The 21,881-nt window shown below is 40.3% G+C and overlaps 1 protein-coding gene and 1 long non-coding RNA gene across 7 annotated transcripts in view; one reads left to right on the top strand and one right to left on the bottom strand.

Moving 5' to 3' along the window:
- LOC123001367 (uncharacterized) overlaps positions 1-621 on the bottom strand; it is a 77,907-nt gene extending 77,286 nt beyond the window's left edge. For all 3 annotated transcript variants that reach the window (XR_006410183.3, XR_007191594.2, XR_006410182.3), the window contains exon 1: positions 470-621. This is a non-coding gene — a long non-coding RNA (uncharacterized LOC123001367). The remainder of the gene's footprint in view (positions 1-469) is intronic.
- PRKN (parkin RBR E3 ubiquitin protein ligase) overlaps positions 1-21,881 on the top strand; it is a 1,246,455-nt gene that overhangs the window by 1,129,261 nt on the left and 95,313 nt on the right. The gene's annotated exons all lie outside the window — the stretch shown is intronic.

A 21,881-nucleotide genomic window follows, 5' to 3' on the forward strand; every position in this document is an offset into this window, starting at 1 on the left:
TGAAAATCTTAAGCTCAAATACTGAAAGTGCTTATGAAAGTCATATCATAAAGCTGTTACAAGATCACCTTTTGTTTTAATACCAAAAAGTTGTGGAAGTCCTCTACGAAACCCTTATGAAAATTCAATTAACCTTTGTGCAAAAAAAAAAAAAAGGGGCCAGAAACACAGCCAGAATTAGGATCATTACCTCCATCCTGGCCTCATGGTCAAGGAGAGCCAAGTACTCAAACTAAGTCAAATACTCTACAATCAGACTAACTTGCAGGGAATAAATGATACCACAGAAGGCACTCTTCATGCTTCCCTGCCTCTGTGATGTGCAGTTGTACTCTATCCAAATTTTTCCTAAGATATCCAAAATTAAATAAAGAAAACACGTATTTAAAAGCCAGTTCTCAAACTAACTAATCTCTCTGTGGCTCTCTCTCTTAAAATGCTCATCCGTATTATTCGCGTACGTACTCACATTCATAGCCGTAACAGTTGTTTTCTTGACCAAATAGCAGGAACAAGGTCAGATTTCTCTATGAGCTCCTTGAAGGAAATGATTTCGATCTTAATGTAACCTCCTATATTAGCACCCTGACAGATATTCTTTTAACAGTCAGCACTAGGCAGTAGTTGGGAAATGCTGTGTCATAAACTTCCTAAAATAACTACTTGAGGCATGAAACTTTAGTTTATACTGTGACATGAATCTAGTTGAGTAACACGAGTTAAATTCTTGTTTTTGTTTCATGTTATTATCGCTTTGACTATACAGTTTACAAAAATGGGTGTGTGTGTTCATTTTAATTGGGATAAAGTATTTCTTTGAAAATCACCTACCTTTTCCATTTTAAATGCCTGCTGAATCCATCACTGGTAAATTATGATATTGTTGCACTTTCTTCCAAAATGAACATATTAATTTACCAGAGTCCCACTAATTTTCTAAAGGAACTATAACAGACTGTATTCTTTTTCTTTTTCCCCCCTTCCTTCTTTCCGTTCTTCGAAAAATTACCCAAACTGTGTTTTTATGAAAAGAGAAGAAAATGGCGTAGGATTTGAGCTATTTCACTCACGTGTTCTAGGGTATAACCAATGAAGAACAATACTAAAGAGACCAAATAGAATGGTTGATTTCAGATCTTGAAACCCATAATCAAATGACAGCTACCTTTTGTAAAAACCTAATTCACTACCTATACTCTTTTTGAGCCCAGATTTTCTCTTACCTTTCCTGAAGTCTCTGTTACCCCGTGAATGTTCCCTTCCCGGGGGTCAAGTAGAAGGAACTATTAGGTAGAAAGGTGATAGGAATTCTCAAAGAAAAACGTTGTGATTTTCATTGGATGAGCCTTTTTTGACAACAGCTCTGACACCTTTTGTATGGCTTTTAAGGAATACATTCAAAATATTTCGATAGTGGTATGAATGTTCAAAACATTGCCTTGACTTGAATATTCCCGTATTCTTTGTGGTTTATCAAGTTGGAGGGCAGCGATGACCTGCTTCTTCACACTGCTGCTATGAGCAAGTAGCCTCTGGCCCTTCCCCCAGGATCCCCACTTAGTTGTTCTGGATTGCTCATTCCCATGTCTGGTTACCATGGAGAAAGCTGCACCATCAGCTTCTGTTTCCAGTTACCAAGTGGTTGTTAGTGCACTGCTTATGAAAATGGTTTCTCTAATGCTAATTAGTTATAGCAATGAAATTAAAAGCTGTGCCTGCTTTTCTTTATTGATACTCTTTCAGATAAAGGATTGAAATTACTAATTATACTTTCTGGCAAAAGAAAGCATTCACTTAGCATGTAATGAGTTTGACTTTAACTCTTTCCTTACCTTCTATTGAGGACTCGGGTTACATGGGTTTCTACAAAGGACTCAGTGTGCCCTAAGTCTCATCTGCTTCCTGGAATGGTGGACTTGGCTCCTTCTGCCCGAAAGCCCAGATCCATCAACCTACAAGAGACCCATTATAGCAATGTTCATAATACCAGTGTAATCAGATTCTGCTTCTGACATTTACCAACTCTGTGATTGCTAGCAAGCTGCTTAGGCTCTCGATGTCCTCATATGTCAAATAAAAGAATTAAGACCCATTTTTTCAGGATTATTGTGAGATCAACTGGGAAAATCAGGCTGGCTTTGTGGCCATGTGACCTCAGTGGGCTCCTACGTGGTCATTACCATCTTGAAATGCTAAGTAATTTTCAAACAAGTGTTCTGTAGTTTCATTTTGCGCTGGGTCCTGCAAAGGATATGGTCAGGATAAGCGAGGCTCTGTGGCAGTAATAATAAATTCTCCAAAATCTCGGCAGCTTAACACAACCAGAGGTTTTCTTATTCGGGCTACCTGTCCAGTGCACATCACAGCAATGCTCTGTACATCCTAATCAGGCAGGGAAACAGATACGAGGAGCCTCATTTTGACTTGACCTCTGCACCAAAGGAAAAAGCACGAACAGAATTGTGCACGAGGCCTTGAAGTTCCTACTTCTGTGGCCACACTTCTTTGTCACATGGCCTTGTCTAACGTCAGGGAGTGCGAAGTGCTTTCCTTCTGTACACCTGGACAGCAGAGCTGGAGTAGCTGATGAGCAGAACCAACGCTATCACAGGACATGGAGTGCCTGCTGACACTCGCTGTTTGCAGCCCGCCCTTGCCAGTAGTACATTTGAAGATTTCAGATTTCTCCTAAAACCAGCCCAAACCAAATTGCCTGAAAGTAAGATAACTTTTCTTTTGAAAGAAATCCTAATTCTCTTATTTTCCAACAAGTGCAAGATCCCCTTGACTGTCGTCTTCCCTGGGGATGGAGCAGACGCTGGGAAAGCTAATGTTGCGGCAGCAGGATTCAATCCTTCCTCGCCGAATTAAAACCCTTAAACCAACACTGCTGATTCCTTCCTTACATTTTCTCAGAATTGAAATGGCATTGCTATTTGTTTTGTGATGGTAAAATATAACTGTGTAACACATTCAGACAAGATGAAAAGGTAGGAAGTTAACATACAAAGTAGTAAGATCAGTAGTAATCCCACTACTCACTACTACTTTTTTGTCTTTCTGGACATTTTAGGATACACACCCACACTTGAAAAACTTTTAAATATTCCTATTATTCCACGTATTAATTTGTGCATAGTGGTTGTATTAAATGCTGTTTCATGGACATATGTGTAATACATATAGTTACAATAATATTATTTTTAGATTTCATCATTGTGATAATCAGCTCATATGCAATCACACGGCATATGTAAGAATTTACTACCCCGTCCTCCAATCCCAGATTCAGGTTCTAGAGGTAACCACTTAGCAGTTGTTCTCATTCCAGAAATGCTCTGCACATATACATGCAAATGCATGTATTTTTAATTTTCTACCCAGATTGTTGCTTTTTATATATAAATTGTTTTAATTGCTATATATTGTTCCATTTTATGAATATATCAAAATTTGTTGGATGAACTAGCTATAGATGAGCTTTAAACTTTTTTGCTATTATAAGCAACTTTACAAAAAATATTTTTGTGCATACAACTCTTAGAGTTTATCTGGTTTTTTCTTAGAATACATTTATAGGAGAAAATCCTATTGCTGATTATTATATATTCTAAATATTTATTATATCTAATGGCTATATCTATATCATTACATTAGTTTATCTGTATATCTACATAAATCTTATTAGCTGCTTATTTGATAAATCATTCAGAAATTTTTGGAGAGGCCACTTACCCGCTGTTTTGAGGAGTACGTGAAATAATCCTCTCAAAAGTATTTTGTAGGGGTGCCTGGGTGGCTCACTTGGTCAAGCGTCTGACTCTTGATTTTGGCTCAGGTCATAATCCCAGGGTTGTGAGATTGAGCCCCACGTGGGGCTACATGCTGGGCATGGAGTCTGCTTAAGATTCTTTCTCTCCCTCTCCCCCTACCCCTCTCCCTTAAAAAAACAGTATTTTGTAAATTATTACTACATGTGTAAGTATAATAATGGTCAATAGTAATTATTAATGTTATTTTATAGTATAGCCTATCTACTTATATTATTTTACAAATAAGTAATAAGAAAATACATACCTGCCGTATGTTACTTTCACATTCCAGTGGAAGAGGTACTATAAAGAGAGATATAATGTGCATGAATGAGCATCACGTGATCGTGGAACTGTAGGATGAAAAGTGATGACAAGCCCACACCTCGTTCTGCCCAAGACAGGCTGGGTTATGCCCGCTGTTCTGGAGTACCTGGTAACATGCTCCCCTTCACTCTCAAAATTGTGCGGTTAAACAGTAAATCATATAGTCATCCTGCTTGTGAGTAAGTTAATCATGCCCAAACCTTGGAAAAAATATCCTTAATCTGTCCATGCCTACTGTCATTTCCCTGTCCTCAGAAGAGCTAAAATGCAGTTTGTCTTTGTTGATTCAGTTCACTGTGATGCATACAATTATTTATTTATACCACACACAAATCCTCCCATTGAAGGCTACTTTCTATCATTCTTTGTTGCTTTAGAGACTGGTCACTATCTCCAGCCTCTACTTTAATCCAGTCAGTGGAGCCCTTTCCCTCCCGGATTGTACTGGGGAGCACGGAAGGAGTTGCATAAACATTCTCAGAGAATCTGCTGCCGTTATGGGATAGTTCTAGTTATCAGGAGTGCTTCTACATAATAATATGACTTATCTATTTTTCCTAATGTTCATATTTTCTCATCCATCATACAGAAAAATAAAAAGTCTTTTTAAAGTATCTATATAAAAACACCAAAGCAATTTAACCTTCACCTTTTCTATGACCATCCCCCAAATAAAGTTACATGAAATAAATCCGTTCTCCTGTGCTGCCCCTGAGTTGAGGGAAGGCCATCTTCATAACCATTATCCATTAACCTTGCACTAGATAAAATTCCCAGCCATTTTTTCATCGCCAACGCAAAGTTGCCAATAGCCTGAAGAAGTATCACTTCATGTTTTTAACACTTCTAAAGCAAAATTATCTCTTTTTAAAATGCTAGGTAGGAAATTCCACAAGAACAGTGTTCTCTAATAATTAACCACACTGGTGAGTTAAGTGCTTTTGGCTTTTCCTCAGGATAGCTCGCTCTTCAGCATCGTCCAAGTTAATTAACAGACATAATGCTCACTTCCTTGCCGGTCTTACTGCCTAATTAGAACTGCATGTGTTGGTTTGCATCAAAGCCATTTCACCTCAGCTCACCCACCAGTGACTCCGTTAGCAGTTCCTGTGAGCTGGCTCTCCATCTCCATCCCCTCCTTTTCACGCTAGAGAACTTCCTCACAGAGGGTGTGAGCCGGTGAAGCATGGTCTCATTCCATCGTAATTATGGAATGTCCCAGTTAGAGCCGGAGTGTGCAAATTTCACACACCTTCCAGCACGTCTCCGGTGTACTCAGAAATTGATCACTGTGTGATGGAACCACAAGTGCCAAGGGGACAGTCTGTGGGTTCGTCTGCCTCCCAGCAGCCCTGACTTCCCCACAACTGTCCTTTTCCTGGCAGCCATTTTTAATGGCCTTTTTAATCACCATCAGCAGCAGTGGGGAGCCCTCAGGAACATCTTAAGCTTTCCAAAACAAAAATTTTTAACATGAGCTGGCAACAAATATTTGAATTTTCTCAGGGAAAAGCATTTTAAATGTTTGGGTTCTATCTTTGAGCTGGGTTCTCTTTTAAAACATATTCCAATTATAGTTATTGTAAATAGTGACTTTACAAATGAGACCTTAGAGGGGAAAATGACTAAATAGAGCTAAATTCTTTAAATTCTGATTTTCCACAGACATGTCAGAAGCATCGACTTGTCCTTAGAATCTCATTATTTTCTCAATATAAAATATCAAACTCCTAGTAAAGCGTTCTTAGCTGTTTTGTGCCTTGGACCCCTTTGGCAATTTGATGAGATTTTGGGCATTATCTTAGAATAATATTCTTTTTTTTTTAAAGATTTTATTTATTTATTAGACAGAGATAGAGACAGCCAGCAAGAGAGGGAACACAAGCAGGGGGAGTGGGAGAGGAAGAAGCAGGCTTCCAGCGGAGGAGCCTGATGTGGGGCTCGATCCCAGAACACCGGGATCACGCCCTGAGCCGAAGGCAGACACTTAACCGCTGTGCCACCCAGGCGCCCCAGAATAATATTCTTTAAATAGCATACAATGACATATGTAAAATTCAAAAGAAATCCAGTTATCAAAATAATAAAATCAAATTTGTGATTTGCAATATATGCTTCTTTACTAATGCATCAAATAACAAGTCAATACATTTAAAATATAGAAAAATTAACATTAAATCTTATTGTTTAAAGACATGTCAGTACAAAGAGCCTTCCTGCTTGGCTGGAGTGAGAACATTACACTGTCTTTGATGACTTCCTTTCCCATAATGGTCAAGAAACAATTGTAGATGAGAACACCGGAAAGCACCATGTGTCTGGGTCACCAACATAAGAAGAGATTCTCCCACAGTTCACAGCTACATCACACAAGTAGAACATTGACCACTTGCAATCTATTGCAAATTGAAGTAATAATGAACATAAATGATATTTCAAGCTATCTGCAGCAACTCTAAAATGATATAAAAATATCTGTGATTTTTATTTATGATGAAGTCATGGATACCACTAACACTACTGACATTTTTTCCTACATTTGTAATTTTTCTTAAATGCTCAATTTTAGGTAGTAGTGAACATAAATATGTAACTTTTTCCCATCCCAATTCACAGACTCCAAGGACTCCCATTAATAGTCCCCAACAGTATGGGAAATAAGATAATCCGTGGTTGGAGTAGGAAGGATAAGGTGAGGGAGAATAACTGCTGGGTATCCAACCAGCTAAGGGTTATTGAGACTTGGCCACATACCAGGTACTGTGCTAGACGCTTCCGTGGAGTGACCCATTTATTCCTCACTTGAATGCTAGAGGTTACATGGTGCAAGTGAATGATGGAGCCATAATTCAAGTCCATTCTATAGGATAGGTGAAATGACTTACTGATGACTTTGGAAAAAGTAACTGACCATGCTCCACCCCCTTTTCTGTCTTGGGAGCAGTCCTCAGGTTCTGCTGTTTTTCCAGGAAATCTAGTTCTGCCCATGCTTAAGTGGGTAATTCAGTTCTGGAATTCAGTATTAGAAAACCACTAGTCCGTGCATATAAGACACGTCCTCCAACTTCACTGTATCATATATTAAAGTGACATCCTACCTGCCTCTATTTTCTTTTAAAACTCAGATGAGGACAGAGGTTGCCATTTGTTGAGTTTCTTTAAACCCCAACACCTTCTGCAATTAAGACTCATTCTCCTCCTGAGGTGGTCATTGCATTTAAGCAATTTTAGTTATTACAGTGTATTTCTTTTACTTTCCTCTATTGTTCTGGAGTTCTCAGAAAATCCTAGTCTTACTGTGAAAACAAGAAACATGTTTGCACGTCATGACATCCATTACTATCCACAGAACATTACCAACTGGGCCAAAAAGGCTCATCCAAACAGAAAGACATACATCCTTTCTTTTTAACATGCTAAAAACATTAGATTAGGTTTTCCAAATATTTCTCATGAGAGGGAACTTCTCCATATGCTGCAATAGTGTTTAATGTCTCCCAAAGTTGATGTTAAAATTAAATGGAACCCAGGTGAAGTCTTGCTACAGCATAGCAAGGAAAAACTATCCATTGCTACATTCTGTGCTTTATCTTTCTATTAATGTTACCTGAGATTAATTTTTTGTAGCCACATTGTACTATTATTTCTCTTTTCACACCTGCTGTTCTTAAGCTAGGGCTCCCACAGCCAGTTAGCTATTACATACATTCTAGTGCTGGGATTTATACTACTCTTTAAAAGTTTGCTCTGTTAATCTTGTTATATTAGCCCCTGATTTCAGATTGCTGGGGATGCTTTTAAATCCCGATTCTGTGTTTTATATACCTTCTAATTCAAGATCATATGGAAATTAGTTCATCATTCCATCAATGTCTATTTTCAAGCTGTTAATACAAATACTTAGGATGTATACATACCTTATCACCCACTCCATGGGTCTCTATTGTTATCTCTTTCACATATTGAGGGTTTGTTGTTTTGGTTGGTTGGGTTAGGTTTTTGTATCCTTACAATGTCTAGCCAAGTGCTTACATTAATGAATACTTGTAGCTTTGAATTTTTCTGATTGCAAAACTTCTTATAGTATATGTATATCTGTGAGTAAAAGAAAAAGTCCTCCAGTAACCCAAGAAACCCGGAAATTATTAACTCTGCTAATGTTTGGCTAAATTTCTCTCCTGACTTTTTTTAAAGGATATTTTTCTATTTCACTCTCTTTCCCTATCTCCTGGTCCTCCTGTGCCTCTACCTCTAACGAAAGGGAATGATTAAATCCAGTCCTAACATTTGGTGGACCTGGACTGAGAGCAAATGCAGGTCCACATAACCACACCTGAATATTTAAAAATTATAAAGCAAAAATAAGTAAATACAAATTACAAAGCAAACTAACAAAATGAAAATAAAATACATTCTATCCTCTTTACCTTGGGAAATACACCTTCATAAGGACCTGGTAGGTGAGATTCTAATTTAGAATTCCCCACCCCTCAGAATTCTTTACCAGAACTTTGTGGAACTGGAAGAGTTGGCCCCTCCCCCAATCCAGTCCCTCCCCTCGTGCCCCTCTGCCATGTCCACATCCCCAGCACACAGCAGCTCCTGGGCTACCACTCAGGCTGGAGGTGGCACATTTTTGGTCCGGTGGCTCAGTCAGTTAAGCGTCTGACTCTTGATTTCAGTTCAGGTCATGATCTCAGGGTCGTGGGATTGAGCCTCGTGTTGGGCTTCACGCTGGGAGTAGAGCCTGGTTAAGATTCTCTCTCTGTGTCTCTCTCTCAAAAAAATAAAACAAAACAAAACAAAATAAAATAAAATAAAATAAAAAGACAAAGGGCTCAAATCTGGTGACAACAAATACAAACATAATAAACTCAGGAAGAGACAAAATAAAGTAAATTAAAGTCAAAAAGCTAAATCAAAGGGTAGTTATTTAGGTTGCCTGAAGATTCCTTACTGTATGCAAGGAGTCTTGAAGGAGTATCTCTAGTATTTAAAATACTAATTCATATAGTATTAAAAATGCTCTAATTATTTTTAATGCTTCCACATATATCTTAGGAATATAATTATCATGAATTGAGTACCATTGCTATTTAAAGGAAACTCTATGTATTTATCGTGGTTGACGATTCAAGGTTATGTAAGCACTCAGCATTATTATTTAGGGCTTAGTCTGCAAACCACAGGGAGTGGTGAGTAGGTATTCACAGTGGGAAAACTTCTTCCTGTGATGCTGCCTACCCGTGGGCCTGGAGATTCTGCCTATTCGTTCTTTGGAATGAACCGTCTTCTCTCCTCCGGCCTCTATCAACGTACCCAGAGGTCTCAAGACAACAGTACCAGTCTAGCCACTCTTCTTTGGTGGTGGCCACAGTTAATGACAGTCAACAAAGACAATGTATAACACATAACCCTATAATTGAGTTACTTAAATACAGCATATGTGGAGTCCAGCTTTGGAGCCAGTCTTTGCTTGTCCCTACGTTGGTGCTCAACCTCTGTCCTGGGGGTCCACTCACTCCTCCATTTAGTCTCATTCTACCCAACTCTCTGAGGGTCAGTCCAGACCCCTGGGTTCCCATCCAGAGCTTATTCTGTTGCAGTTGCCCTTTTTGACAAAACTACAGTAATTTATTTATTTTTTTATCTTTTTTTTCCATAATAATATTTTTATTGTATTATGTTATTCACCATACAGTACATCCCTGGTTTTTGATGTAAAGTTCGATGATTCATTAGTTGCATATAACACCCAGTGCACCATGCAATACGTGCCCTCCTTACTACCCATCACCAGCCTATCCATTCCCCCACCTCCTCCCCTCTGAAGCCCTCAGTTTGTTTCTCAGAGTCCATAGTCTCTCATGCTTCATTCCCCCTTCTGATTACCCCCCCTTTCTTTATCCCTAAAAAATTTCAGTTTATAATTGTTGGCTGTTAGTATATAGATCTAAAAAAAAGAAAAGAAAAGAAAAAAATATTTATTTTTAGTTTATTTATTTATGGCTTTTGGAGGGGTTGTATTTGTTTTTGTTTTGTTTCTTTTTAAGTTTTCCAGCTTGATAATTCTTTCCTTGTTGCCTCTTTTGGTTTTGGAGGGGAGATAGAAAGAGATTAAAGATTTCTTTTCTGTGAGGGTCTTATTTATTCTGATAATAATAGTTCCATTACCTCGTCTGATGTTAACAGGTGGGGTACAAGCATACAAGTGCACAGGATGGGGACCGTTTGAACTAGATGCCTGTTGGTTGACAGTGCCCTGCTCTTCCACCCAATATCTTTCTATAAGAACATAAATATCTTATGAACTAAGCATATTATGTCTAATAATTGAGCATTGACACCATCCCAGAAGGCTCCTCCATGTGTCTTCTCAGCCAGATGTAACCATTATTCTGACTTCATCACTGTCAATTAGTTTTCAATGGTTTTGAACTTCTTCTTTAAAAAAAAAACATATATATATATATATATATATATATATATATATATATATATATACACACACACACACACACACACACACACACATACACACACACACACACTTTTTTTGGTCTATTTCTTTTTGCTCACCATAATTTCTGGAATATTCTGGAATATTCAACCACATTATTGCACATATTTAAATAGGTTTTTGGCCTTTTCTTTTTTTATTGAGGTGTAATTGACATAAAACATTCTATTAGTTACAGGTGTACAACATAATGATTCTGTTTGTACATATTGCAAAATGATCACTGCAAAAGTCTAGTGAACACGTCACCATAAAAAGTTACAACCTTTTTTTTTCTTGTGATGAGGACTTTTAAGATTACTCTCTTAGCAACTTTCAAATATGCAATACAGTATTATTAACTGTAGTCACCATGCTATACATTACATCCCAGGACTTATTTATTTTAAAAGGGTGTGTACTTTTTTCCATATGATGATCTATTCTATGAACACCAAGCCCCTTCTAAATCCATTCTCTCTACTCCTCCCACATTGATTTTCTCAGATTGAAATTGATGTGGAGACCACCTCTACCAGTCTACAGCATAAAGCCCATTCTCCTTAACATGGTTTGGGAGGCCTTCTACCCACTGCTCCAGCCTCATGACCCACCACACTCGAGCTCCCACATTGTACTCAGGGGTGCCCACCTCACTTATCATGGCTCTGTGCCTCAGCTCCTCCAGAAACTTCTTCATAGACTGCCTTCCAGACCTGCCATCTTCTCTGTTTTTCCAGCTTCACTTCACTTACTGTATCAGTTTTAGCTTTATGATTAGGTTTGGCTGTTAAAAAATAAAAAGAACTGGAGGGTAGGGAGGTTAGAAGGGACAGAAGTTCATTCCTTCTCACATAAAGGAAGACTGAAAGTAAGTGAAATTGAGACACAGTATTAGACCTTCATTATCACCAGGGACCTGAGCCCTTTATTTCTAAACCATCTCTGAACATGTAGCTTCCTGGAAGCCCCACCAAAGCCTTTTGCTTATAGCTCATGGTCAGCAAGTAAGGCTAGGAAAAGTAGTCTTTTTCCAGGCACATCACTGAAGTTCTGTTAATGAGGAAGGAGAGGAGCATGGATATGAGTAGGCACTAGCGGTCTGGGTTACTACTGGCTGGCTCCTTCAAGACCCATCTCAAGCATCGTCATCTCCAGAAAGCCTTACCCAAATCCCCAGGTTAGGCTCAGCACTCCCCAGTCTGCATTCTCAGAGCCATCAGCACTTTAAAGCATTTTACTGAAATTATTTTTATGTCTTCCCTATTGGATGATAAGATTATAGAGAGGAGACTGTCTGACTAATCATTAGGCCATATGCCCAGCACATATGAGAACTTGGTAAATGTATGTTAAACCGAATTCATCTGAAGTTAATAATGTATATGCTTCTTTATGGGCTAGAATTGTGTACCTATTATATACATGTATTATCAAATGCCTAGTACAGTGCCAGGCACATAGCATACCCTTAACGACATTTGTTGATAAATGAATCGATGAATTATAGCTAAGACTAAAGGGTATAGATGGAACAAGTGTCTCTCAAAATGCCGCTTCCCCAGCATATTTAAAGAGACAGCTATTCATCAGCACTAATGGTTCCCTCAGCAGCGGGACACTGATGAGCAGTAATGAGAGAGGCTTCTTAATCCAGAGGCAACATTGAGGAAAAAAAAAAGAAGTGAAATCAGTGACAAACAAGTCTAGTTTCTAGACTGTAGAACAGACTGCAGAGAGAAGGTCAGTTTGTATATGGCGTCTCTGATCCAGACAGGACCTCCAGATCTATGTCTCTTGACTAGATTCCATTCCTTTACCCTAAAAAGAATGCTTTACCTCTGCCACCAGAAACAGGAGAATAAGAATCCAGCACCCTCTGATTTTGTGTGAGTGTCCCAGAAAGGAAGAAGCTTGTACATAAGACTGGGAACCACATCTTCACTGAGAGGACCCTGAGATTCCTCTCAGTCTCATTCTGTGCTTGATGGCATTAAAATAACTGTCAGTCACTTGTCAGAAAACCTGTCATTGGGTGTTTTTGCATTTCCATGTGTCTATATGTAGATGTCTGCTGTAGCAATATGTATGGCTACATGTATATTTAAGGTTAAGCCCTCATCTTACACTGAGCATGTATGTCTCCGGAAAGGAAGGCACATCTCAGAGATGTACTAGCTTATCTTTTAATATGCACACTGTACTTCCAAATCCTAATACACACAGCCTCTGGGTTATTGAGTAAGTAGAATCATTTAAGCTTCTGCCTAACAGATTCAAGTGGATGAGTACAGAAATGAAAACCAGTAAAGGGAGAAAAACATAAAAATATTTTCTAGATTCCCACTGTAACAAAAGAACAAGTCAAATAGGATACACATTTTCAGGGTTTTTTTTTTTCAACATATCAGAGATCTGAAGATGGAAAGAAAACCGAACGAAAAAAAAATTACTTAAAGTGACAAGCTCTTCTGAGAGAAGAAAAGTCTCACAGCTACCTTCTTTTTTTTTTAAGATTTTATTTATTTATTTGACAGAGGGAGACAGCGAGAGAGGGAACACAAGCAAGGGGAGTGTGAGAGGAAGAAGCAAGCTTCCTGCCAAGCAGGAAGCCCAATGCGGGGCTTGATCCCAGGACTCTGGGATCATGACCTGAGCCGAAGGCAGATGCTTAATAGCTGAGTCACCCAGTTGCCCCTCACAGCTACTTTCAAACCTGGCAGGGCAACAGGAAAAGGAGAAATCTGCTCCAGAGGAAGCAGAGACCAGCTGGACTCTTAAAGGACATTTAATAGATACATGTGGTCTGAAGTGACAAAGTAGACTCTGAAGATGCCTCAGTCAAAAATGAGTCGAAGCCCCTCAGGGATGGGTTTGCCAAAGCAGGAGGGGGGACCAAGCAGGAGGACTAAGAGATATCCCTCACAGACACACTGTGCCTTCACAGAACACAAAGCAATGGCTTCCAAAGGTCAGGGACAGAGCAGGGCTGCTGAGAAGTATCTATGCACAGGCCTGGGCCTTCACTGAGAGCACTGAAAAAGCCTCTCAGAGGATAGGCCAGGTAGGAGGATGGATATAGATCTTCTGTGACACACAAAGCCAGGAACAGCACAACTGAGCAAAGAGAATTCTATGTAGTGGCCAAAAACATATCCAGGCTTAAAGCAGGCAGAGATCTCCTACGGCTAGAAAAGTTGAAGCCTAGGCTATAAACAATAAAGAAATCTCTGGAGTCTGACCATAAACAGATTCAAAGCCTTGCTCAAGGGAGAGACCTGATCCTTCCCTCAAAATATGTAAAACCAGTGATGAACTGACGCTAGCTGAAGCTGCAGCAAAGTACAGATCCACCTCAATTATGCATTACACCAACAGTTTGAAAGGAAAAGAGGCATGCCCTGTCTTGGGAGTAAAATAAATGTCACCTAATTTGGTCTGTATGGTTCTTTTACACACAATGTCTGGCATACAATTGAAGAATTATGCAAAATGCAAAACAAGAAAATGTGATCCATGGTCAAGAGAAGAAATAGTCAATAGAAGTAGAACCAACCACAGGAAGGAAGATTATTAAACACCAATTTAAAAATAACTCTGAGAAATATGCTAAAACATATACTTTAAGTGATAGAAGCTTTATGTAATAGGAATTTTCAGCAGAGAGATGGAAACCATGCAAGAGAAACAATTGAAAGTGCAAGAAATAAAATATATGTTTTTAGGATTGATTCTTGCCATAGGTTAGCAGAAGACTAAAGAGCAGAGGAAAGTGTCAGTGATCATGAATAGATGTGAATAATACTATTCAAACAGAAACACAAAGTGGAAGAAGTGATGAAAACCAAGAAGAGCATCTAAGATCTGTGGGACATCAGAGTCTGAAATACATACTAAGAGTCAAGAATCCAAGCAGGAAATGAAAGAGAGAATGGGGTAGAAGAAATACTTGGAAATATAATGATGGGAAATTTTCCAAAATCGATGGGAACTCCAAACCACAGATCCAAAACCCTAACAAATACCAAGCAGGAGCAATACAAAGGGAACCATACATAAACACATCATTGTCAAAATGCTGAAAACTCAAGATGAAGAGAGGAATTTTAAGAGCTGCCAGGGGAAAAAAAAGATACATCACACACAAGGAACAGTGATGAAAATGAGGGATGACTTCCCTATCGAAAATAATGGAGGCCAGGAAACAATGGAATGAAGCTTTAAAGTATTGAAAGAAAAAATTGCCATACTAAAATTCTATATTCCAAAAAAATTCCTCAAAATAAAGGCCCAAACAATGATGTTTTCAGACAGGCAAAAGCTGGCAATTCATCTTTAGTAGACTAGCATGAGACACTGGGAAAACGTAGAGCAGATGTGAGAGGATAAAAAGAAAATCCTAATGTCAAGAAGTCATCATTACCAGGAGACGCAGGCTAGAAAGCATGTGAGTCCTCCAGATGAGCCGCCACAGTAAGCAAACACAGCTGCAAGCATGGTCAGCGGAGCCCTGAGACCCCACAGCCTGAAGCACATCCCACTCAAGCGAGCCTACCTCCACGAGTGAGGACTAATCTATAACTGTGGTCTCTATTGCTGCCATTGTCCGTCTGCTCTATGGTGCTCGAGTGGATGATTTGAAGGGCTAAGGGACCACAAATATTTGGCCTTTGACTGGAAAGTTTCAGTCCATAGGATCTGAGAAATTGGAATATTCTTTATCTGAATAACAAAATGGTCAGAAAAAGCATTTAGTAGGTATAATGCAGGTTGACCAAAAGGTCCTTCAGAAATTGGTATCTGGTATCTTCAGAAAGAGTTTCCAGATCCCAAATGCAGTCTGTCCAAGATTAAGGAGAGGCAGGATTACATGGTCAATTTAGGATTGCTAAAATCTGCTTGAACTCAGTTGCTATCTAGAAAACAGGAGTCTACAGCAGGCTGGGGAGGGATGTGGTCAGGATGCATAGGCCAGGTACAACCGGACAATAATAATTCTGAAAGCTCAGAAAGTATTGGCATCCCTGCTAAGGGGGAGGTGGGGGAGGAGACATTGTGAAACACACCAGCTGAAGGTGACACTGACCTGGCAGTCACCTTCCAGAAGAATTCTGCTGAGCACAGCAGTCCACCTTCTCCGATAATATTTCACTGACCATCCCGACCAGAAGTGCCCCCTCTGACCTTGAAACTCTTCAGTGCTCAGTTACCCAGAATTACTATTAGGTGCTTTTTTCTTTATGTAGTATTTATATCAGTACTTCTCTCTGTGCCTTTACTGATTCCTCTACCTGCTCTACACGGGACTTCTAACATCTTTGAATTGCCCGCTTTATAGTGAGTGCTCTACCGAACAAACAAGCAAATTGAGCAAAGCAACTCTGAAAAAATGGAACATTTTACTGGCCTCAGGCTGTGGTCTTTGTGTACAAGAGATATTCAACTGGTTTTGAACAAAAATCCCTGATTATTTCGATAATGCCAACTTAAGGATGCAAAACATACGCTACATGTTTTTCATTGTTACCATTCTCTAGAGAACCAGAGTAATATTTGCCAGCTACAAAATGTTTTAGTAGCAATTCTCAACTAATTCAGCTTATTTTTCAGCAAGTCAACCTCTGCTAACGACATATTACATTTTGATTCTTTTTTTATATATGATTACCCTGGGGAGACATTCAAAGTAGACCTTTTAATAAGGGTTAGCTACACGGCTGATAGAACATCATGGTGTCAATTCACTTGAGAGGATATTTTTCCAGAAGGACATACTTTAATGACTGGTCAAACATACTAACCACCTTATCTTTGCTTTGGGCCATATAACTAATTTAGATAGTCATTAGCTTCTAGGTAATGGAAGGGCATGTGCTACAATATTAACTGAATACCAAATCAGGCCCTAAAATAGCTCCTCCTGTGGACAGAAAGACGCCGGCTTACAAACTGTAGATAGCTGGAAGCACAGGTCCTCTCTAGGCATTGCGACTGGAATTTTTAAAATGCCATATTGTGAAAGTTGTTAAACACAGATGATCCCAGGCTTACTTTTAATCTGTTCTCTTGAGATAGAGTAGACTCTGATTATACTGGGAGACGGTCTATAGATGCAAATGTTGTACAAAGAAGAAAATAAATCATATATATGGAGGTCCTTACCGTATGAGTCCCCACCTCCTTGAAGCCATGCCTGATACTGTTGAATGCCCCCTCCTCCACCAGTTCCTATGATCCCCTTCTCATTAGCCTCCCCAAGCCCCTTCCAACTGCATCTTCACAGTCTATGTCCCCAAGTTCCCTACGTTCTGCCTGCCCTGTTATTGTTGGTGTTTTCAAGGGGACTACGCTTGGTCTTTCACTCTTCTCAAACCAAGTCCTCCTTCAAGCCATCTCATTTATATTTATTTCTGTGACTCTGATTCCTGGCTATCGTTGATGTACCCCTATCTCTCTAGTGAGACCACTCTCTGGAGCCCCAGGATGACACTTCAAGTTACCTACTGAATATCTCCATTTGGAATTTTCTTAAGCATGTCAAACGCAAAATTTTGATATTTGAACTCATTTTTCTACCTTTTCCATCACCCACATGCAAACCTGCCCTACCTCCTCCAATCTAAGCCTTTGGAGTGTGTGGCATCTGCAATCATCCACCAGCATGTTCTAGACTCTTATCCCCAGTAAGGGATTGATCACTCATTGATTCCAGCTAGGAAATGTTTCTTACATCTATCTCCTCTTTCCTATTAACTCGGGGTCCTCCTATCCTTTGCCTCAACTTCTGCAACAGCCTACTTTCTTCCTCTCTGCAGTGTGTTTTCCCACTACTCCATCCTTCATATCGCTACCATTCAGATATGATCATAACACACCCTATTCTGTGATTCCCAATAGGCTAAAGATCTGAACTCCCAAGTATGGCCCAGGTTGTGTCCTGGGCCTCATCTTATTTCTCCTGTTCTTCCACCATTCCTGTCATCTCCAGCTGCACCTTGTACTTAACTCATGCTGAGCCATTTCCAGTCTGGAACTCTCTGTGCTCTTTCAGACTCCCAGACCTCTGCATAGACTGATGATCCCTCTGAGCCACTGGGTAGCAAAACTCTTTCTCCTTCTCTAAGAATAAATTGGACCTTCACTTCTGTTCCTGGGAGACCTGATGAAGGTGTAATGTTTATTGAGTTAATAATTAGTAAGTACTACTAATAAAACATGACTCCAGATTGGTACATTGAACCCTGACAGCCAGGACTGAGTGGGGGAGCCACAGCTAGACTTCCCTAGAAGTCACGCTTTGGAGGTAGAAGCAGTGCCTTACATACCTTGAACTTATGTCCATGGGACTCTCTTACCAGCCCACTTGGGACCCGAGGCTTCTATCCCAGCTTGGCTACCTCATCAACATGATCTTGTTCCCCAAACCTGAGTGGTCATCAGGGTTCAAAGAAATATTTTCTGACACTCTCTACCGGCATGCTGTGCTTCCTGTCCTATATCCTTCTAAGTGAACCCAGTGCCAAGTGTGACCTATTATAATCTCATGAATCTAAATGTCCAGTTGGCCCAAGACCACCCAGAGACAAATTGCACCTTCTCTGCCCGTTATTACCAAACCATGGATAACTCATTCTTCAAGATCTTGGGCAAAGTCACTCTCCTCTTAAACACACAATCCCCATCAAGCCCTTTTCACCCAGACATAAATAATAATTTCATTGTTACTACTGTAACTTCACAAAATAGCACAGATCACAGTTTTACATAAATTTTGGTTGTCCTGCCTCCAAAGCTAAGCAGAATGTTCCTTGAGGATCAACTGCCATTCATATGTTTCTACTGTTCCTACACTATACCTGTTACACCCTATGGGCACAAAATAAAAGTTGAATAATTGGATGGATGATGGTTGAATTGAAGGAAAGAGATTTGGTGGGTAAATGTGTCCTTCACAAAAAAGTCAACAGCCATCATCCTATCTAAACAGAATATTGTAAGCAGCATCAAGAAACCTGTTTGCAATGGAATTATTTCTGCTGACCAAATTCTGGACCTACAATCTCCCACTAGGGGGTAAGTCACTGTAAGTCCTTGTTAAACTATGAAGGAGAGGGAGGCGAATATAAAACTAAACTTCACCATTATAGTTGTATCCAAAGGTACCGCATTAGCCAGTTGCCTGGAACCTTAGAGAACTTTACCTCTAAATAGAAAGTTCTAAACAGAAGTGAGAAAATCAGGAAAAAATCTTGTTTGTGAGGGAGTTGCAGGCAGGGAAGCAGGGGCGCATCTCTGGGAAGGCAGGGGATCAGGAAGGCCTTGGTCCCCCAGAGGCCAGAAGGTCCAGACACTCCTATAGGCAGATTAAGGATTTAGGAAATTCCACCCTTCTCACACCTTTGCTTAGAACCAGCAACCTGCACTCCACTAATAAGAAAGGAAGGTTGGCTACATTTGCAGACAGACCCCGATTTACTCCAACAAGTGCATAGCTTGCAGTTTCTCAGAAATAATCTACAACCAAATGGATCATTTAATTCACACCATGTTCTGGCATTAATAATCACCTCCAGCGCATTTCTCAGAATGTTCTCCTGATTTAGAGAGAGAATGCGGCGTTCCCTTCAGGTTGCAGACGGGCAGGAAGAGAACCCCACAACACACCTGTCAAGTTTGATTGGGTATAATTCAACTGGGGTACAAATCTTACCTGCAGGGGCCCCTGGGTGGCTCAGTAGATTAAGCAGCTGTCTTCAGCTCTGGTCCTGATCTCAGGGTCCTGAGATCGAGTCCCGCATCAGGCTCTCTGCTCAGCGGGGAGCCTGCTTCTCCCTTTCCCTCTGCCTGCTGCTCCCCCTGCTTGTGCTCTCTCTCTCTCTCTCTCTCTCTCTGTCAAATAAATACATTTTATTTTTTAAAATGTAAAAACTAAAAATCGTGCCTGCAGCGTGGTGGTCACCTGGGGCAGAAGCAGACACGGCACACCTCAGGGTAGCTTCCACGCCCCTAGCGGGACCCTGGATTGCAGGTGATGCTATCTGAGCAAAGAAGGAGCTTGCCAGATTTAGAGAGCTCGGCCTGGCCTGCAAATCACCCCTGGTGTGGTTCTTGTTTTTATTCCTGTCCCCCCTTCAGATGCGCCGAAGGGGTGTAAGGCTCTCCCAATAGTGAGAGTCACTGTAGCTTTTGAAAGATACCAAAAAATGGCGTCTGGTGATTATACGGTTCCGATCAAAGTAATAGTGAGTCATAGTAACCCTGTGCACCTCGCTCTGCCCCCAATCTATGAATTTCTGGCAAAAATGTTTCTCCCTTGACAAGCTGGCCTGCCCAGCCTCCTGCGGGACAGCTCGTGCAGAGCTCCGCAGACACGGAGCTCGTGGCACGGTGAACGCAAAGCTAATGAACTTACCTTCCATCGCTTCCGTAGAAGAAGAAGAAAACAAACGTGTATTTAAGAATCACCTCTGTGCTTACTGGTGGAAATGTTTGTGTGCTTTGGAAATGCTGCTTCTATTAAATCAGGGGTGATCATACTTTCATTTAAATATAGGAAGGAAATAATTGATGTTTTCACATTACTGAGCGTTTGGTCTAAACACTGGCTCTGCAGTAAACAGCGTGCAGACATTTTAGGAGACAGGCAGCCGGTAGGAGGTAGACAGACCGCTGCCTCCGTCTCGGCAGGGGTCGCAGGGCTGTGATAACACGCTTCCAGGTTCCATCAGCTGTGCTGCTGGCCTATCACTCAGGCACACCAAACGCCCGATCAAAGTGCTTTCCAGTCCTCTCTACTCGATAATTAAAATTTCAATCATATTCTCCAGTAATGACCATGATTAAAGAATGACAACACGTTTTTAAAATCTGTAAGTGGCGTAAGAGACCCCAACCTTCTTTAGACAGATAAGCAGCTGCACTGGGATTTATTTACGGCTTACCACCAGAGCTTTCCTTAAAGGAGTCTGCTTTTTTTAGCAAAGAAAATCTGAATGGAGGAAAGCAGTATTTCTCTTTTTCTTCTTCTAATGTTCATATAACAGACAGTGGTGTTCAATTTTTCTCTCCAGAGTTTTGAGCATCCCAGGTAATTCAGAGGGTAGTCATTTTCTGCATGATAATTCAGCTCGTGTCACATGATAGCCCACAACCTTTGAAATCCCAAATCGCATTTTTTACAGGTCTTTTGATTATTATCATCCTTTTCCCAAATAGCTACAAAGGAAGGACAAAAGAAGACTGCCTTTTTTATTAAAACTTTTGTATGTGGTTTTCTACCAAGTGTTAGCCTCCCGATCGTGAAAGTTTAAATAGTATGATAAAGCATGTATGGAGTTGGTGATTTCTAGTCTCTGTATTTTCAGACTCGATCTCTCCTCCAGAAACACATTTGTACCTAACAATAGATTTTTATATTCCTTGATTGTGCTGTCCACCCTTTTTTGGACCTTTATGTGTGACACATCTTCTGGCCTCTGGTCACAGAGCTTCCATCAATTTGTCTATCCCTCCATTTACCCACCTACCCATCCACCCATACGTTCAGTAATCATGTAGTATCACTGTCCTAGGCACTGTCTGCAGATACAAACATGACTTTTGAATTATTTGCATGACACCCATGTACCCTTTGAGAATACAGTTGTGTCATCAAAAGGCAATTAGAAAAGGCAAATCCTACTGAATCACTAATATCGTTGATTCCTTTGACATTTATGATGGAGATTGTTAGAGTTCTGTGTTCAGTGGAGATGCATTAAGATTTGATGTTAATATATTTTTTAAGTAGAGGAGCCTGGAATATTTGAATGTGATATTGGCATAGCTGCCCATCTTCCCTGTGAAGTGTCTGAGGGAAATATATGTGCATGAAAAGTAATGGAATAGTGTATTATTAGCGAGAGCTCTATCCCCAAGCCCCATTGGAGCATACCAATAAACCAGGCTGGACCAAGTGGAAAATTCCCGAATTCCCGAGCACCAAGAAGAAGAGAGCTGGGAGAAAGCCCTACATATAAAAGACGCTTCGCAAATATTTGTTTAATGAACCAACGGGAACATTCTGTCTTGCTCTCAAATTGCCTGTCTGTGCCCAGGACTCAGCATTCCCACAGGACCCCTGCCACCCCTGCTCACTGTAGAAGAAAAGGCTTTGAGAGGATAAGGACTTGGTTTCAATGTCCAAACACCACCCCAGGCTTTCTGTGGCTACCACAGCATACCCAGGTTGCAGAAAAGAAAAA

The sequence above is a fragment of the Ursus arctos genome, unplaced genomic scaffold, assembly GCF_023065955.2.
Source record: "Ursus arctos isolate Adak ecotype North America unplaced genomic scaffold, UrsArc2.0 scaffold_13, whole genome shotgun sequence".
NCBI lineage: Eukaryota > Metazoa > Chordata > Mammalia > Carnivora > Ursidae > Ursus > Ursus arctos.